Source organism: Sinohyriopsis cumingii, chromosome 12, assembly GCF_028554795.1.
Source record: "Sinohyriopsis cumingii isolate HCF-2022 chromosome 12, ASM2855479v2, whole genome shotgun sequence".
Lineage (NCBI taxonomy): Eukaryota > Metazoa > Mollusca > Bivalvia > Unionida > Unionidae > Sinohyriopsis > Sinohyriopsis cumingii.
In genome coordinates, this window is record NC_142972.1 from 103,477,481 (window position 1) to 103,483,941 (window position 6,461).

The window sequence follows — 6,461 nt, forward strand, 5'->3', positions numbered from 1 at the left end:
CGGATTATACCTTACCGGATTATTCTCCTGTGTATTCAACCTTTTTCTCTACTTCAGCCAAACTCCGCTCCCTTGGATACGTGTTTCACGAGAGGGAATATTTTTCAAATTCCTCTCGGAGTCGAAGTACGTTTACTCTTACAGCAAAGCTGAGACTAATTAGATTTTTTCGATGTGGCGATATTTAAAACTAGAACATTTAGTGTGCAAACACGCTCATTATTTAGCGTAACCAATCAGGATTAAATGTATTTACCGCCTTTTATAAATAGGCGCCAAATCTGGGATGTGTTGCGACTACGGAAATTTTCAATTTTTGACAATTCCGCTGTGAAATCGAAGTTTAACCGTGTCCCACATAATCCGTCTGGCTGCCATATAAATAAAAGTGTAATTAGCCTCACTGCCGTCCCCGACCAAACATTTAGAAATTCTTGCAGCATAGCGATTTAACAAGCGCCTGTCTCCATAAATGTAATTAATTGTTCTCTGGTCTCACAATAATATATTCTTCATAGATTGACATAAATTTGCCCCTCACATACGCCCCTCCTTGAAGAGTAAAATCAGGGATTCTTAATCTACAAATGTTTGGAGGTCTATTTCCTTTACAAGTTCTCAGTGAACCCCTCACCTCAGACGTCCCTAATCTACTTAAGCCGTCAGCCCCTACATTCTCATTGCCTTTAACATACCGTACCTGGACTTGGTACTGTTGCAAAAATAATGACCATCTCATTAATCGTCCATTAGTTATCTTAGCTATACCTAAATGTGGTTGGTGATCAGTTTCAAGAATGCATTTTCGTCCATACAGGTAACGTTGGAATTTAGATGTCTCAAATATAATTGTCAAGCATTCTTTTTGAGAGACTAAGTAATTGCGTTCTGCAGATGACAATTTCCTGCTTCTGTATGCAACTGGGAATAAGTTTCCGTCGTGCTCTTGTAATAGCACTGCCACTAAACATCTATCACAGCCGTCAGTACGTAGGACAAAATCTCGTGTCACATCAGGCACTCTCACTACTGCGTCTGACGTCAGTCTGTCCTTCAACGTCTGAAATGCTCGTTCACATGCGTCTGTCCATATAACTTTCGTCGGAGCCTTTTCCCGAGTCAAGTCAGTCAATATGCTCGCAATAGCGCTGCAATTAGCAACATATCGTCGATAATACCCTGCCAGTCCCAAGAAAGTTCGAACTTCCGTCTTAGTGGTCGGTCGTACTGCGTCCGTAAGTTGGTCGGTCGACCATTGAACTATCTATGGTTAACGTGCCTTCGCTCAGGATATGACCTAGGTAGGTTAGTTTCCTAAACCGTATATGGTACTTAGACGGTCATGGTGTCAGTACCATTTGTCGAAGTCGCTCTAAAACGTTTTTTCAGCAAATTGATATGATCGTCCCAACTAGCTGCCGCTAAGAGTAAATTGTCCAGGAAGTTCGAAACTTCAGTCCCCCTTAACGGTTCAAGTAATGTTTTCATCATACTCGTGAAGACAGCGCATTCTGGACCCCTAATGGCATAACTACCCACTTGTACGTCCCATCTAGAGTTACGAAGGCAAGTTTTGCTCTGTCTTCACTTCGAACTAGAATTTGCCAGTATCTCTTGGACAGATCGATTTTCGAAAAATAATTCGCACTGTTCACCCCGACAAATATTGACTCAGGGTCAGAGAACAGTTCTACTTGGAATTCCGTGATCCTGTTCAACTTCCTATAATCAACGCAAAATATGTAGACCGTCTTTCTTCGATACCAACACATCGGGAGAGCAATACGCCGACTCAGAGGTTCTATATCTCCCAGGTCTATCATAGCTTGAATTTCATTTCGGACAGTTTCCAATCTCGCATAGGGTAGCGGATATGGTTTTAACTTCACTGGCATATCTTCCATTAATTTCAAGGTGAACTCTTCCAATTCCGTCTTGCCAGGTCGTTCTATCAAGATGCTTGTGCAATCTTGGAGTAACGACTCCACTTCCTTGCGTTGCTCTGATGTTAACGTCCCGTCAAGGTGTACTTCCGCCTCTCCTCCTTTGTCGTCGACGTCTTTAGTTACGACCGGAACAAACACGAACTCTGTGGGTGTCTCTCTTTCACGGTAACATTTCAGTAGGTTTACGTGGTACAACTTCTTGTCTCCTACCCGGATACGGCAGTTCTGCCCACCTTGTTTCTCCGTTACCACAAATGGTCCCCTCCATGAGACTTGAAATTTGTTGCGTTCTAACGGCAGCAACAACAACACCTTATCACCCACTTCAAAGTGACGTACTTTCGTATTTTTATTGTAATATTTGGCTTGATGTCCCTTTGCATCACGTAGATTTTCCTGAGTCAAATTACAAACCTCTTCCAGCCTGTTGCGGAGGTCAATAACATATTGTTATGTTGTCCGCACTTTTTCGGATGCTTGTTCATCCGTCCATAATTGCTTTAATACAGCCATGGGTCCATGACTGTTCTCCCATAGACTAAATCAAAAGGCGAAAAAACCAAACTAGCCTGTGGTACTTCTCGATACGGAGACAGTATCGCGGAAAGGTATCGATCCCAATCCCTTGGTCGACATTCACAGAGTTTCTTCAGAGCCCGTTTCAATGTTCCATTGAAACGATCCACGCTACCATTGTTCTGCGGGTGATACGGCATAGTCGTCAGGTGTCTAATGGGCAACAATCTATTTACCTCTTCCATCACCTGACTCACGAACCGCGTCCCCTGGTCAGTCAGTATCTCCTCGGGGCACCGACGCTCGACCAAACTCCTTACAAGGCCTCAGCCATAGTGACTGAGCCAATGTTCTTCAAGGCCACGGCCTCCAGGTACCGGGTGGCTGACTCTACTATCGTTAGTATATAACGACTAACGCTTTCTGCCGACGGCTTTATCGGACCTACCAGGTCTATCGCTGCTCTCGAGAAAGGTTCGTCAATCAGTGTGGTGGTTCCTAAGGGCACCGTGCGATTGGAAGTTTTAGGTACCACCCGCTACCACTTGTCGCACGACAAACAAAACCTCCGAACATCCACGTACACACCTGGCCAGTAGAACTCCCTCACAAACCTATGTGGCTTCCAAGTAGATGCTCGTGTGCTAGCCTAAGCACTTCTGCTCGCTTCGCTATGGGCACAACAACTTGCTTGAACATATCAGTCCCTTCCTTGGCGTACTGATACAAAATACCGCGTTTCTTCGACCACTTAACCTGTCCTCTGACTATGGATCCATCTTTTTCGTACCTGTGTACCATGTTCAGAGACTAATCTTCATCTAAAAGTTTCCTCAATTAGCCAGGCGACAAATTCTCTATGGGCGAAGTCGTGGGTCGTAGCGGCTTTAACCCTAACTTTCGTTTCTTAGGGCTTTTTGTGGAAGCGTAGAGATATATATAGCAATATGCATTTTTTTTTATTTGGGACTTAATTTTCTGCAGGAATATTCGCGTTAATTTGAATGTGCTCTGACATATCACGTCTTGACATGGCCATTCCATTCAGTAACAACATCACATTGCACTAGCTCGAGCTTAAACTACAATCTGAATATACCTCACCTTTTGTTTGTAACCCCCCAATTTAAAAAACAAAAAGCACAAATGAGATAAAAGATGCTCAGAACTTAATCATTTTATTTCCTGATTTACGATTTCAAACTTAGTTATGCCCAGGGTGACCCTATCACAGTTATCATCACTCCAAAGAACGTTTTCAGTGTAAAAGATGACCATGCTTGCTAGTCATTTCCAGTTCCTAGACAAGTTCATTTTCAGTAGTGAATGCACATCTACACATGTCTGTGCATAGCAGGAAAATACTATGTCGTATGCTTCCGATATTTACAATGCAGAATCAAGGAAGATAAATGAATGACAACTACAAATTCGCCTTTCCCATCGATTTAACAAGCCAAACAGTTTCTATACTAATGTGTGCAAAAAGATTCAAAAATTAAACTCTCAACATTATGGTGATTTACGGAATTATCTGACATTTACCAAATAGGAAGAAATTGGTCACGATGTTGTCTGAGGAAAATAGACTCGCCTAGTGTGTACGCACTATGCCGCCGTGATAGTATGGAAAGACCGTTACACATGAAAGTTCCGGACGATGCTAGAGTTATTGTCACTCTGGTCACAGTCAGGTTAGAAATTCAATGAAGGAAATGACTAGGTTATGTGCACTGTTTATTACATTAAAGATTTCCGTTATTGAAATCGATGGCATAGTACAAACAAACGAGAAGGTGCAGACTATAGTAACCAAGTTTGTTAATCAACGAGTCTTTCATGTACAGAGCCTTATCTTATATTGGGGGATATATTGTATCATCAAGAGTGAAAACTGTACTAGCTTGAAAGGGACCAACTGATTATTTGACGGGATATCAGGTACTGCCACTGAGGTATTCCATTTTCTTTTCCTTGCTTATGACATTTTTGATGTTCTTACTTTGTATAACAAAACACAAAAAAAAACAAGACAAAACACGATATTCTTCTACTTAACTACAAAGTTCAAGCGTCCGCCTCGGATGCGGGAGGTCGTGGGTTTATCTCCGGCCGAGTCATACCAGAGACTTACAAAATGGTACTAACAGCTGTATCGCTTGGCGTTCAGCATTAAGAGGTTAGTGTTAGGACTGGTCGGCCTGGGGTCAGGATACTGTGACTGGGTGGGATATCATGCTACATGTCTGCGGCATGATACCCCAGTGCTAGACATCACTATAAACTGCCACACTGCAGACATCGTAGCGATATGACTGAAAAATTGTTAAAGCTACGTTAAAAATCAAAATCACAACACACATCACAAAGTTCATTTTGCTCTGTTTCTCTCTCATTCTCTCAAAAATCAAGTTGGAAAGGAAACTGACAAGAGCGAGAGTGAGAAAGAGATCGAGATCAACTTCTTCATTAACCCGCTCTTATGACACTACTATGAAATGTTTGTGTCATGAGAATCTAATAATCAAGACCTTCTCAAAGGGACTCGTATCGTTGCTAATGATTTAACTGTCAGTCCTACATTAGCATAAAATAATAATATTTTATAATATGTGTATGACTGATAGTTAAATATGAGTAATGATACGATGCCCTGTGCATCAAGCTCATTGGTGGAACGGTACACACGCAAGTTGTCACAGACGATAACGAATGAAAGAACGAACAGCTGTTGAAGAAGAATATAATAAATAACTTTTTAAAAACTCTTTTTTTTTCTTAAGAGTTTGATGCAGTGCGTCTTGCCATCTTCCAATAGTTAGGTGTATTAAGTCTCGAAGGAATAAAATCAATGTACACACCAAATCACCGCACTATATCATTCGCACCTGGCTTAAAATATAGTACTTTCTGATGGAATCACCTGTTTACCATTATTACAAAACTATTTGTTTTAAAAGTCACTAATAATACTAGTAAATATTTTTATGAGTCGCATTTATCGGTATACGAAATTTACAGTGAGATTGAGCAAAAATGATGTTCCGATTGGATCACAAACATTCAGGAATCATACGCCTTCTGATTGATTAAGCCTTTACACACAAGTCAAGCGCAAAAGGAAGAACGGAAATTGTGTGTACTATACACACGAAGCTTAACTGTCTGTCAAATCATTATCGACTTTGAGAGAACTTTCATAATAACACGTTCATCTCTTATGATCATTCTATACCAGTTTCCGAAATATCATTTCGAGGACTGGTAAGTCCTCACAATACAGTAATGTCCTCGAAATATTGGTGTGCATCCCAAATCAGGTCGTCGCAAGTACACCAATACACACACACACACACACACATACATACATCAAATAATAGGATTATCCCATTATTTCATATGTTCTCAACATGGTCAAGATGTTCGTCACACCGGCTAGCATAGAGGCATCAACACTTATTGTGGAGATGCATTTAACCAGGACACTATCTGATGTATGTCACATCATCATGTTCGATCACGCGCATCACACAGAAAAGCTATATGAAAGAGACCAATCTATGGCAAGAGACAAGTCTGACGAGGTTCTTGTCATATGGATTACTTGTGAGACGACGTTTGGTGAAGAAGATAATACCGGCGTGATGCCACTTATGTTAACTCAGTTAACAAACCCCAAAGAGAACTCACACCTCTAGAAAAGAGAGATATTGCTCAATAATTTCCATTTGTGTTTGTATGTTTTATATGTGGTTTTTGTCTCTATTTGTTAACAACAAAACTGGAAGTGAAAACCCCTTAAGCCTTTACCCCATTACCATCTTAACATTGCCATTCTCTTTGAGGCTCTGAAACCGTTTGAATCTTTGGCTTACATGCTTGAGACTCTATGGCCTCAAACCTACTACGTATAAGGTCAGAACTAAACGATGCAAAATAAACACACATATAAGTATAATCGTGTATTCTTGTGATATAGACACTCACACTAATCAGATG